The sequence below is a fragment of the Botryllus schlosseri genome, chromosome 1, assembly GCF_051294905.1.
Source record: "Botryllus schlosseri isolate E-star chromosome 1, Bs_hap1, whole genome shotgun sequence".
In the NCBI taxonomy this organism is placed as follows: Eukaryota; Metazoa; Chordata; class Ascidiacea; order Stolidobranchia; family Styelidae; genus Botryllus; species Botryllus schlosseri.
This window is the reverse complement of record NC_137236.1, coordinates 3,080,929-3,094,448: the sequence shown is the minus strand read 5'-3', so window position 1 is coordinate 3,094,448 and position 13,520 is coordinate 3,080,929. Positions and strand designations below refer to the sequence as shown.

The following is a 13,520-nucleotide window of genomic DNA, read 5'->3' as shown; positions in this document are numbered from 1 at the left end:
ACATATTATTTTATTCAATAACTTCCTTGAGTGGAATTTTTTTCGATTCATGTATAAAATTCGTAGGGTGGGGACCAATGATACAATAGCTAAATCAAGTAAAATAATCAAGCATACTGATCATGCAACAACTGAAACATGCCTACGTACAGAAGATCTTTATGTAATAATTGCAAGCGATGTTTTATCGCTATAACTGGGTATTTGGAAGTCACAATGTCGATTTTCGGGCAATATGTATGTACCCACAAATTTATAAGATCGAGTCTAAATCGAAAAGTGATTTTATGGCAACATTTGAGTTAATAATAATTCTATTTTTGGACGGTTGCGACCAAACGTTCTTCTTTGGCTTGCTGTAGCTTAGACTATAATATACACAGCAAGAAAAGCCTTCACATCTGAGTTTTTGAGAGTATGTCTCATAGGTCCCCGGGTCGTGTGCCATTGGACCCACCGGGTGGGGACCGACGATACGTTCGAGCATCAAATTTTGAACGCTCATAAATATTTTTTGAAAAGACGGATATTCATGTATGTGAGCGCGATAGGTAGAGCTTGTATCAAAGTGCTGAGCCAGCAAAAGATCTGCTGTTTTCGGCTGAACATTTCGGGGCCAGCCATCGTTTTACAATTTTTGATCCATCGGTACCACATCTCCCCTATATTATAATTAGATTGCCGTAATTTACTCTAATGGGTGTGATTTGATACCTACAACTATCTAGTTGTCCAAGTTTGCTCTGAGCCAGTCTTGAGTTTCACGGGAAGTAAACACACATCCGACTCATACAACAGAAGTCACACTGATTTACAGTCGTGTATTTTGTGCGATGATCATGTTTTAACGGTTTTGTTTTTCTTAACACCGATGCTTGATGCATAAGTCATTTCGCGTACTAGAGTTCTATAGTAATGTATTAGATGTGTACTGTGATAGGTTTTTTGTGACTTGACAAAAATATGGGGTTCACGAAAGGCTTTCAGATTAGTGTGAGGGTTCACGGGGTTGCCATAAAACGGAAATTGATTTCCCGGTCAATTTGAACAAAGTAGTGTCTCCGCTTATTTTTGCCGAAAGGAAGCAAAACAAAACTGTCCGAAATAGCATACTCGACTGTCGAGCTTTTATTTGCTATTGACTAACACGTTTACCGTCTGAGTGCTTCGATAAACTGATGCAATCGTGTTTTCAGGTACTTCTGTTCCAATGCAAAGATCGGTGCGGTGTAGTTATCACGGAATCTCGAGTGATACGAGATCGGAAGAATTCCAGCTTACATGTTAGAAGTTAGAAGATAGCTCTGATTCGCATTCACCAACTTCACACACAAACAATCGAACACGCTTTGGAAGCTTTGAGAAGTTTCAATCGATATCAATCCCGACATTTTTGGACCAGTCACAGGCCAAGAGTTGAATTTTCATTGGAAAACAGGTAAAATTCCTATTGATGCTGATGTTTGCGATATTATATTCGACAATAACTTTGATCGTTATCTGTTCTTCTGCCGTCATTCCTGTTTGACAACACTTGATCATCTTTCAGCCAATGAGAATCAGTGGTATAGGCCTACACACTTCTTAAAATAATGTAAATCAGCAAACTTGTTCAAACCACTGGATTTTTGAGATGAGCAACTAGAACTCGAACCACTACATTTGAAGATATGCAACTAACTAATTAAATCACATGCTGTGTGTTGTCGATTGTGGCCTATTGGCAGCACTGATAATGCAAAATACTGAATTGAAAATGAGCTAAAAAATATTTTCAATAATTGGTGTTATGATTGGAAATAATTTTAATGACCGTGATACGGACGCTACTTCACCGTTATGAAAATTTATACGTAAAAGTGCTCGGAACCTATCCACAAACCAACTTCTAGTTTGCAAAATCCAACGTCGAAAAAGTAAGTGTTTCTGCCTAAATATGGTTAGCAGATCTAATCAAATCTACTTCAGTACTGCAGAAAAGTATAGGTAGCCTACTTTGATATCGACCGTTCTTTTGTCTGCACCTTGTCTGATTGATACATGCTAGTAAAATAGTTGCATGGGCTTACTTGTGTCAGAAATGCATTTTTACTGTGTGCGAATCTTGGGTTGCGAAATGTAAAGTAACATAAAATTTGCGAGAACCACTGCTCCAAACTATCGACATCTCTAATAGCCTTGGTGCTATTTCTGAAAATATATTAAGATATCAGATACGGGGGCTGTATTTCTCGGTCATATTAACACAGGGGTGACCAACACGAGGTCATATTTTGCGGCGTGCGACTTGATTTGAGATCTCGGAAGAAAGCTAAGAAAACATTTTGAAATGCTGAATTTGACGTGCAATGGCCGAAATACTGCCAACACCGAGACGCTTAGAAAACGACTTAGGGCAGTGGTTCTGAAACTACGGGGAGCGCGTCCCCTTGTGGGGGCATGAAACCATCTGAAGGAGGCAAGGTGCTGCGGTCAACTGAACAATTTTTCGCGCTCCGCGCGATTTACCTACTATTCCTAGGTATGGGTATTGCCCTGTGTATAGTCCCGAATTCATATTATAGAATTCTCCCATCAACATTCATAACCATCCGTGGCATTAACCTATCCGTTGCGATTCCTAGCTTTATGGATGCATTTTGTGATGTGACGATAAGGGGGGACAAAAATTTTCAGTATCATAAAGGGGGACATGTCTAAAAAGGTTTGAGAACCACTGGCTTAGGGCTTCCTCACAAGATCAAGCTTCACGTGGAGATGGTCTTTCAGCTAGTAACGTATCTCGCTAGCCCCAAAAAGCGTTTTCAGGTATCGTGCACAGCTCAGAGTTCAAAATAAAATGAAATTAATGATAGTGATCTTCTGTTGTATTTTTATTCCTTTATTAAAATATTACTTTTTGTATTATCACCAAACCCATCGGCTATGTTAGGTAGCACAGTGTTGTACTGACGTAGAGTTTTAAAACGTGGTTGCCTACTTGATATCGATATTGAATTCATGCGGCCCGCGGCCGCTACGAAATTTGAAAAGTGGCCCGCGACCCGTTTTGAGTTGGCGACCCCTGTATTAACCGATTCCTTCCTTCTAGGATGGCTCCTGAAATCAAAGAAACGCGTACAGCGGAATTTCTCACAGAACGGAAGCTAGAAAACGAAATGACTTCTCAAATGATTCCGATACTCAATAAAATCCCAACCGGCATCGTTTCAAGATAATATCACCGAACAGTTATAAAAAAGTGGATTGAACAAGACTGGACCCTCTGCTGGATGACTTGGACTCGGACTTGACTCGGTGGTGAATTGAAAATGAATCAACTTGACTCGAGTCAGAACTATAAAAGTGAGATTGACTTGTGACATGGAACCTTGGGACTAGGTCACAACCCTGACCAAAAGTAAAAATACTTCGTCACTGACCACGTCAGATGTTACTAGACTAACTCATAGTATACAACGGGGGGATTCGCAGTCCCTGATATTGGCCTAGTTCATCCTTTCCCAGTCTGATTGTTTTTTGGAAACTTATGGGTGAAATCGCTTGACGATGATTTTGTGTTGAATGCATGCATGCATGAAATGCATCTTCTTCAACATGTTTAATGAATACACCAATACGATTAAGGGAATCGACAGAGTCACAGGCCAGTGGTTCACAACACATTTGTTAGGTGGCCTAGAAACGCTGCACACCAAATTCGGCTCAATTCCTACCTGTAGAGGCCGACACAGAGCCAATTGAAATTTATTAATTTATTATAAATATATATATATATATATAAATATTTTTTCCAAATTTTACTGTCAACCTCATGAAATTGTTGAGTTGTCTGAGAAAACGAGGCAAAACAACTCAGGGTTGTGACCAAGTCGCAAGGATTCGAGTCACAAGTCAATCTCACTTTTATAGTTTTGACTCGAGTCCGAGTCATTGTGTTCACTGTTAAGTTTTGAGTTCAATCCGATTCAACCCACTCTTTCAACTGCGCTCTAGTGATATAGAATTGCCCGCATTCATAATATCGTAAAGTTCACAATTCTAACAGTTCCTGACCCTACTTTCCGAATATCCTGACCGATAGACGAAATACCAATAATATGATTACTTAACTATTTTTTTAAGTTACAATTGGTCTTGGCCGTCTTAGTTTCGAGTCATATGACTTGGTTCGAGTCAATAATCAAATTAAGTCGATTCGAGTCATTTTACGCATTTGTAGAAATGACTCGACTCAAGTCGAGTCACCAAAAATCGTTACCCGAGTAGGAGAACCCCTAGCACTGCTAACTTTATAAAATCCACAACATGAGCTAGAACTAGAACTACTCGCTTTTCAAAATCCACAACTAGAACTACTGTTCGTAAGTTTGTAAGTAAGTCTGTATTGTAAACATATGTGTGGCTGCCATTGCAGGCGAAATCCTGAACGGGAAAGAGATTCAAGTGTATCAAGCAGACAGCAGTACTGATATGAAAGGGGTTCTCCATCAACAGAAGAAGCAAAATAATGAAAAGTAAGACAAGAGGATTTCGTATCTCGACAGGTAAGGTCTCGTTCGACCTGGTACATGAGGGCCGATATCCAGAACAAGCTTTTCAGTATTGTGGTGCTGACCTATTCTAGGCCAGTCATCAAAAATCAAAACTAACCTAAAATGTATTTAAGGCAAGTGTGTAACTTGCGAGCAAATATCAGAGGCTGATTTTAATTAGAAAGTTAGTAGTGCCTTTTCGATATCACGCTTGTTCTATGTGGTTCTATTGAAGTTTACGCGAGCCGATGTCCCATTAATAAGCGCTAACTTGATTCTGATTCTTGGATTTCTCTTCGAAAGGCTACAACTTTGGTGTGGGCTAGACTCTATTATACTCTCAGACGTCTCTAAAAGGTACAGTCAATATTTAACATTCGGTTGGCTAAAAAAAGTTCAACATTTTGGCTCAGCTCCCAGAATAGCCAGCAGAGTGTTATTTCAGTGCTGGTTTACTGTATCTCGGACAAAATCTCAAAAATGAGGACATTTTCAAAAACCTGACAAAGGAGGACAAATCCTCCTAACGGACGTATGGTAACCCTATGTAGCGCAAATTTTTCCCCGGCATGGGTCCTCAAAGTATGGGTCGCAAAGGATATAATTTTGGGTATGCACGTCACCGAAGCGGTCTGATAATTGGCATGTAAAATTTGTGGAATTTCTTGATTGTTTTTATATATGCAAGGTCACTGTTTATCTGCGTATAACAAAGTATCCAGCTCAAATGTGCTTATTTACCTTGTTAGTTTTGGAGTGATACCAAAGAGGTAGTAGGAAATTTCTCATTTAATTAATGTTCAGATACTTGGTTTCAAATTACGTCCTGTTGTCGACAATACATTCTGTGTTGACCTTGATTTTTGGAAATTGCTCTATGAGGAGTAGTTCGATTAACTGGTTGCAGGCTTTTTCCCAGAATTTACATGCCATTTTACGGGTGCGTATTCTGTGGTGGCGAGATAGAGCAGTGATATAATCCGCGGCTGCAACACCAATGGGTCCGGGTTCGAGTCCGACCGAATTCCGATACCTAAGTGTTGGAGGTTTACCTAGGCTCCTCCTCGCCACCTCATCCGCGTCAGCGGTGTCTTACGAAAGCCTAGAGGTGGGCCGTGCTATAAGTCGGCAGTTACGGAAAATAAGAAGAATATCGGCCTGGTGTAAATGACCATAGTAGTCGACAAACACCATGAATACTCCAAAAGCAAAAAAGGGTGCGTATTATACGTTGAGGTGTATCATACCTGGAAAATTACGGTATGCTTGTACTCGAGATTGTATGACGTTACTTCTACTTGAGCACCAACAATGACTACGTGACCAATTTGTAAGCTATAAGAAATAGATCGATATTCTCAGTAAAGCCTTTGTAAATTATAATTCTATGAATCCAACTACTGTGTTGCGATGCCATGAAAATTGGCTATATTTTTTACCTCCAAAGGCAAATACCGATATTTCTTTCAAACTGTGATAGACCCGACATAGTGTTGACCCCTCGTTTATTTGCAGACTGAAAACGATGTGAATGCAATGCTCCAAAGAGAATTAGACCTTGCCTAGACGACATCCAAAGAGGCCAAGATGGTCCAGATAGCCCTTGAAGAATCGTGGAATTTCACTGTTCTGCTCGGAAATGATATTGACCGGCCTGCTAGCCAGCGAGTAATGCTATTGTGTTGAAACCGTGAAACGTAATAATGGCAAGAGGACTGGATAGCGCCAGAATGGTGCACCTCTTCTCAAATTCTCATCAATTTCAGCGATATGAATCAGTTGAAATTGCACATGGACAGATCGTGCGAAACTGTATCATGCCATTGCTGGGCTACTTGAGTCAGTGAATATCTTGCGAAAGAACATATAAAGTACAAAAACTACCTATGTCTATTCAGTAGGAAGTAGGTCGAGGATGTATCCAAATCACTTTTATCAGTGTATGTCATAACAACTAGGTGAAATATGTGTGGCAATAACTGAAAATACATAAATAAATAAAATGGCCCATCTCGGCAACCGCTGGTCGTAGAGTCATGATATATAGCTCAAAAGCTGTGGAAGCATCATGTTTCTATCTGTCTTAAGAAGAAAGTCTTCTCTATTGTGAACACAAAATGAGTTATAGCCAAAAAACAATATATACGCACATTTTTGTTGAAATTCAGCATTTATTCTGACGAATTGTGATCTGTCATCAGTTTTTTTGCAACTAAAAGTAACACACTGACAATACCGAATATTGGGCCCATAATACAAATATATTCACAACACAGTCCTTTTAGAATTGGTTCAAAACATCATAATGAAACACTCACATTTAACGGCTTATTGAAAATGCATTTTTGTGTCAAATCTTTTCATCAGTTTACGAGACTTAATTTTTTGGCAATTGAGTGGCGATCTCGTCTTTCAAATCCCGAAACTTGTGCTGATGCTTCTGTTACGAGCTTTACATGTCGTTCCCTGTTTGATTGTGGCATGGATGAAACAAAATCAGAGGCTTCTCGCGGCATTCTTCCAATTCTGCATCAGTAAGTGCTCAATCGCTGGAGGAAGTTGTTGATAAGATTCAATATCAACCAACTCGTGGTATCCCTTTGCTTCCAAGTTCAACTTTGGGACACAGAATAAACGAATAGGGCCCCAGTTCAATTGGTTGGAACTGCTATGACTTTCAATGTCCACAAGTGAATTTTATTCAGTAGCATGTTTTCGAAACGCAAGCACCTTGGTCACACCCTCATTTTGTATGTCTTCATTATCATCTGCCAGCATTGCAATCATAATATTTTCGGGATGTGCGAAATAACCGTTTCTTATCACCACATTCAAAGCAATTTTCCGAACGTTTCGGTCAGAGAAATTCAAAACCTGTTGAATCAAGTTGAAGAAGTTTCTGGATCCATGTGTTATATGTTTGTTTCGCTTGATCTCAAACCAAGTCGGAAAATATACTTCAAGGCAAAAACGAACCAGAATCTCCAGGTTCAAAGGCAGTTCACCAGCTGTTACATAATACCGTAAAACTCTGCACTGCATCCTAAAGTTATCCATCTTGAATGCACAACTGGTCCAACCTCCAAATAAGCCAGATCATCATCAGCATTTCCTTGAATAATTGCCCAGCACATTTATAAGTATATAACTGGGCATTACTTAAGTCATTCCCAATTTCCGATGGGAGCTTTGGAAAGGCCATAAGTGGTGGCGAGAGCTTTTTGAATTGAGTAACTGGCCAACATGATACACTTCCAGGTATTTTTTCCAATTGGGTGTGACCAAGGTGCTGGCGATTCGAAAACATGCCGCTGAACAAAATCCACTTATGGACATTGAGAGTCATAGCAGTTCAACCAATTGAACTGCGGCCCTATCCGTTTATTCTGTGTCCCAAAGTTGAACTTGGAAGCAAAGGCATACCACGAGTTGGTTGATATTGGACCTTATAAACAACTTCCTCCAGCGATTGAGCACTTAACTGATGCAGAGCTGGAAGAATGCCGCGAGAAGCCTCTGATTTTGTTTCATCCATGCCACAATCAAACAGTGGAACGACATGTAAAGCTCGTAACAGAAGCATCAGCACAAGTTTCGGGATTTCAAAGACGAGACGGCCTCATTCGCCAAAAAATTAAGTCTCGTAAACTGATGAAAAAACTTGACACAAGAATGCATTTTCAATAAGTCGTTAAATGTGAGTGTTTCATTATGATGTTTTGGACCGATTTTAAAAGGACTGTGTTGCGAATATATTTGTATTATGGGCCCAATATTCGGTATTGTCAGTGTGTTACTTTTCTTTTCAAAAAAACTGATGACAGATCACAATTCGTCAGAATAAATGCTGAATTTCAATTAAAATGAGCGTATATATTGTTTTTGGCTATAACTCATTTTGTGTTCACAATAGAGAAAACTTTCCTCTTAAGACAGACGGAAACATGATGCTTCCGCAGATTTTAAGCTATATATCAGGACTCTACGACCAGCGGTTGCCGAGATGGGCCATTTTACCCCCGACGCGCAGAAATTGGGGGGTTGCCGGCTGGAAAATGGATGCAATGCCCTGAAGTCACTTTTATTTGAAGTTTTAGGTCATTTGTCAGGATTGAGGAGGCCCTTTTTTCGATTTGAAAAAAACAAAGTCATTTTCACTCCACCCTACTGATCATATGTAGTGATATAGGCAGCTCATCTACTATGACTTATCCTACGCCATATTGCTGCAAGATTTGTACATAGGCCTAACTATTTACAATTTGCCTAGAAATCCTGACACACCAGTAATACGTGAAAGCTATTCTAGACTGCTACCGTACAATTCGATGACATTTGACAGTACAATGGAATATAGAAAATGGTGAAGTCGTACATATTTCATAAGAAACACAAGAGCCAAAATAGAGTTGATAGTTTCAACGGGACTCTGCATTGCACAAACAGCCAGCCAGTGTTATCACTTAAAGTTATCGAAATTTACTAGTGTAATCCTAATATAGGTTACTTCACAAATCCGAAAAGCACAGGAAAGATTCTTATACTAAATTCGCTTGAGACTGCATTTCACACTAACCGAGAAGAATGATCATCAAATTCGTCACTTCCTTGTAGCACGGTGTTATTAACCTTCAGAGGTGGTCAAAGTAGTCCCGCTCGCTCCTCAAGTAGAAGTAGGAGTGGTGGTTCACAAATAAGTAAGGAAGTTGGTATTCCCTTATTTTGCCTAGAAAATGAAAAGTGTGAAATAGAAGTAGTATAAAATAATAACTACTTGAAAAGTAGTGTGAGTAGACAAAATCTACTTCAAGTAGCCTACTATGATTTGGTTTTGGACCGTCAAGAAATATGCTTGACACGTAAGTTGTTTAGAAAAGGTTGTTGTCCACAAGGCAAGAGAGAAAACTTTCTGCTTAAGATAGATAGACACATGATGTTTTGACAGCTTTTGAGCTTGGCTGCTGGACGACCAGTAAGGTCTCTTCACAAGAAGGCAGGGGGGCAATTTTACACCCTCACGCGCAGAAATTGGGAAGTTGCCAGCTGTAAAATGGGGGCAGTCATCTAAAGTCAGATTTTATTGAAATTTACGGTCATTTGTCGGGATTCGAGAACCCCGTTTTTTCGATATAAAAACTAAGTTGTTTGCACTCCACCTTGTATCAAGTCTGGCTCATTTCAGAAACAAACATGTCTCGCTTTAGGGAATACCCCGTATAGTTCTTTCAAATGTGGATGATTCGCATCGTATTTTTTGCAATAATAACATTATGTACAGGAGAATAAAATTGGGATGCATGACGAAACTAAATTGAACATGACGTAAGTATAATGTTGATCTGGATGAGTGCCATCAATTTGAGGCCCGTCTTTCTCATGTGTGATGGCGCTAATGTAGGGTTTTACCATATTTTGGAAATCTGAAAAGTGGTCACTTTTTCGTAATTTTTCAACTTTCGACACCGGATGTAAATCCTGAAAAAATGGTAAAGTTTTCCTTCTGTATGGTCGGATGATGCTTCACGTACATCGATTGCTCTGTCCCGTGTGTCAAAACAGGGAGTGAGATCAGCTGATCGAAAATGAAGGCTTTATTGCTATCACTAAAAAACGACAGAAAAGACATGCCTCGGATGGCTTTAAACTAACCTAGAACAGGGTCGCGGGGCCAAGCGAGAGTTATTTGAATTTGATGTGATGACTTTCCTTCCATCAGCTTCTGAAATTTTACGAGTACGCGCAACCACCCATTAAATTTGAAGGGGTCGGCTGTCAAAAAACTTAATGAACAATAATGTGGACTGGAGAATTCAGTTGGGTGGTATTTGGACACTGATCCCACGTTGATGTCGATCATACTTGATACGAATGGAAGTATAGTGTATTCACCAGTGTTGGGGTGACTCGAGTCAATTTTTTCGTATGACTTGTCTTGACTCGAGTCACTTTGCAAAAATGACTTGACTTGACTTGACTCGGCGCTTCAGATTGACTCGTGACTCGAAGCAAAATTTACGAGTCAATTTCAAGTCATCTATAAGTCGTTTATATCACTGTATCACGTGTTTGTTCGGATTATTCACGATACGCCGGTGATACTTGTGCAAGCAACCAGTCATGCACTGATTGTACGTTTCACTGGTCCTCCATTTGTTATTTCACAAATAAATTGGCCGCAAACGAAATGATCACAGTTCACGTTGCACGTTGCACGAAACAGTAGAAGATTAATAGCAAGGTATCTCTGTTTAGTAGACGGCTCGAGTGCTTACATTGCGCAGTGCCCACCTTTATCAACCTTCTTGTATGATTTAAATCGAATGAATGTACCCATATGCGTGTATGTGCTCAAGGATGTGTGAATGGGTGGTGGTACCCATATATTATACCCATGAGAGTGCAATCTCAGAACGTTTGCTACTGGTACAAAATATTTATGTCGAAGAGCGAGCAAGCAAGGTAGTAGACCAGGGTTTCTCAACCTGGGAGGCGCGCGACCCTGGGGGGGGGGGGAAGAAGCGGTCACCTGAATTTTTTTTTTCTCGCTTCGCGCGATTTACCTCCAATGCACGTGTGTTTCTCTCTATATAGACCCAATTTCATATATTTTTATTCTCTCATCAACATTCATAACCGTCCATACCATCAAACAATCTGTTCGGGTTGCTAGCATCCCAGTTGCATTTTGTGATATGACGATAAGGGGGGCGCGAAATTTTTCACTATCAAAAAGGGGGCGTGTCTATAAAAAGGTTGAGAACCACTGTAGTAGACAGTCTCAAAACCGCCGTATAGGTTTCAGGATAGCAACTGCTAGATGACAACAATATAATTCCCGTATACCTCCAGTTACAATGCAACCCGATACATCCCGCAGCAGTAGGCCTACCACTGAAAGCCGCAAATTATGGTGTAGTATCACTGATCACCAAGTTAACCCAACAACTTTAGTTGATTAACTTTTAACCAATGATTACGAGTGATCACGATCTGTGGAGCACAATCCTGGTCAAATATAGGTGCTAATCAATGATCAGGCGTTAACCAACATCTGATGAATCGACCCTAGATCAATCAATCAGGTTTATTATTATTTTCATCGTTTCTGAACATCTGCGATACAAAGATATGCAGGTGTCGAAACAACTGGGAGTAGCTTTAAGATCGAAATCTGCAATGACTCGTGACTAGAAGATAGCACATTTAATCCAACACTGGTATTCACACCCACACCAATTGTGATTGTCAGAATATGATTGCGGTTGCTCGCATTGTGGAAGGTGGATGAAGTATGGCCGATCGCACCGCATTAGCCGCACAAGACAATATAGATTTGTTGTGGTTAGAAGTATTTTTAGCCAGCGCTCTCCCAGCTGTGGAGCATGAATTATAAAAATTGGTTCTTACAACTTTACTAGCTAGCGTTGGCATGCAGAGTAAATCGATAAGGCTGATAGATTTCTCAATGGCTCTTAACGTAAAGATCTGAATGATACTTTAGCTGACTAGCTGATCGCCGTTCCCACGCTACACTAAATGATACTTTAATTACCAGTAAACTCGGCACTTGGTAAATTCGGCCCCACAGACAGACAGACATACGGAAGTTTATTTCCAGGCGTAGGAAAGTATTGTATGATGGTGCTCGGCAGCAATAGCTTTGTACACCACGTCGAATCTGAATGTGTCGTAGTAAAGAAATGTCCAATCACCTGACATTCGACATTCATTGGTGTGTTACAGCCTACCAGTTATAGTTACTCGCCACCTTTAATTGGCAATAATAACATGGATAGAGAGACCCAAGATCTAACTCCGCTACGACCTTTTTAGAAGTTACTATTCCTGATGACAGTTTGATAGTTTTTTGTGCCCACCGCTTTACCAACCCACGGCGTTCCATATCACAAGTCTTAAGTCGAAATCCCAATTTTCAGTCACGAATCATCAACGGGACATGTTTTTTCATCAAAAATTTGGTGATGTGATGTGATAGCAGATTTTCCAATGCACATTAGCTTTTGAAAGTGTTGCGATATTGAAATTTGATGAGTAGATTGAGGTTTTGAAACAGTTTTGGAGTGAACTTCGAGTTCTCAAATCTTTAAAAGATATATGGCATTTAACTATTGTGGAATACATGAAATTTCAAAATCCCGCGAGCCGCGTGTTTGAGATTCTTTACTTTTTATCATGGTTATGATGTTGTCAGCATTGTGTGTCCTGGAGGTGAACCAAAAGTAAAATCAGTAAATCTATGACCAGATCGTTCCTCACAGTGGTGCGCTTTTAGCTAATAATCTCAATTTTATATAGTCCGGCCCGCGAATAGACTCAGATGTTGAATGCGGCCCGCGAGCCGAAAAGTTTGCCCAGCCCTGGTTTAATTGCTGTTGATCCATTTTCGAAAGATTAAGATTTAGACTATATTGTGATATAGGCAGGGTTGCCATACCGTCCTTATTTCTAAGATTTGTCCTTATTTTGAAGGGCCACGTCTTAGAAAACTCAACTGTCCTTAATACTAAGAAATGTCCTTATTTTCGACTTGCGTCCTTATTTTGTCTTATTTTCAACAACTACAGAACTTCGATTATTTTCCTCTGGTATCTGTGTTGCATAATATTCTAAAATTATGCTTTCGCGTCTAGATTTCATGACATCATAAACGAAAGGAACTCTCGTGACGTATACACACCACAAGATTTGACTTCTAAGTGGTGAGAAAGCTAGGGCAGCTAGGGCGGGGAGTGGTGGTATAGCAGTTTCGTCTGTACCAATTAAGCTGCCGCGGCGGACGTCATTTTAGCAGTAAACAGTAGTACCTGGTTCCTGCTGTTTGGTCTACAGCAGAATATGCTCGAACTGTGGGAAGGCAGCATTTATTGAGTAGTGAAAAAAGGCGCAGTGCAGTCGACAGATTGGTTAAAAAGTAGTAAAGCTGTAAATCATTCATAATTTTTACTGAATTATATTGCACTTGCG

The 13,520-nt window shown here is 40.0% G+C and overlaps 1 protein-coding gene and 1 long non-coding RNA gene across 3 annotated transcripts in view; both read left to right on the top strand.

Moving 5' to 3' along the window:
* LOC145447787 (uncharacterized) overlaps positions 1–6,415 on the top strand; it is a 277,603-nt gene extending 271,188 nt beyond the window's left edge. The window contains exons 8-9 of the long non-coding RNA XR_013917711.1: positions 4,418–4,547; positions 6,051–6,415. This is a non-coding gene — a long non-coding RNA (uncharacterized LOC145447787). The remainder of the gene's footprint in view (positions 1–4,417; positions 4,548–6,050) is intronic.
* Positions 1–13,520, top strand: part of LOC145439227 (uncharacterized) — a 462,343-nt gene that overhangs the window by 258,975 nt on the left and 189,848 nt on the right. The gene's annotated exons all lie outside the window — the stretch shown is intronic.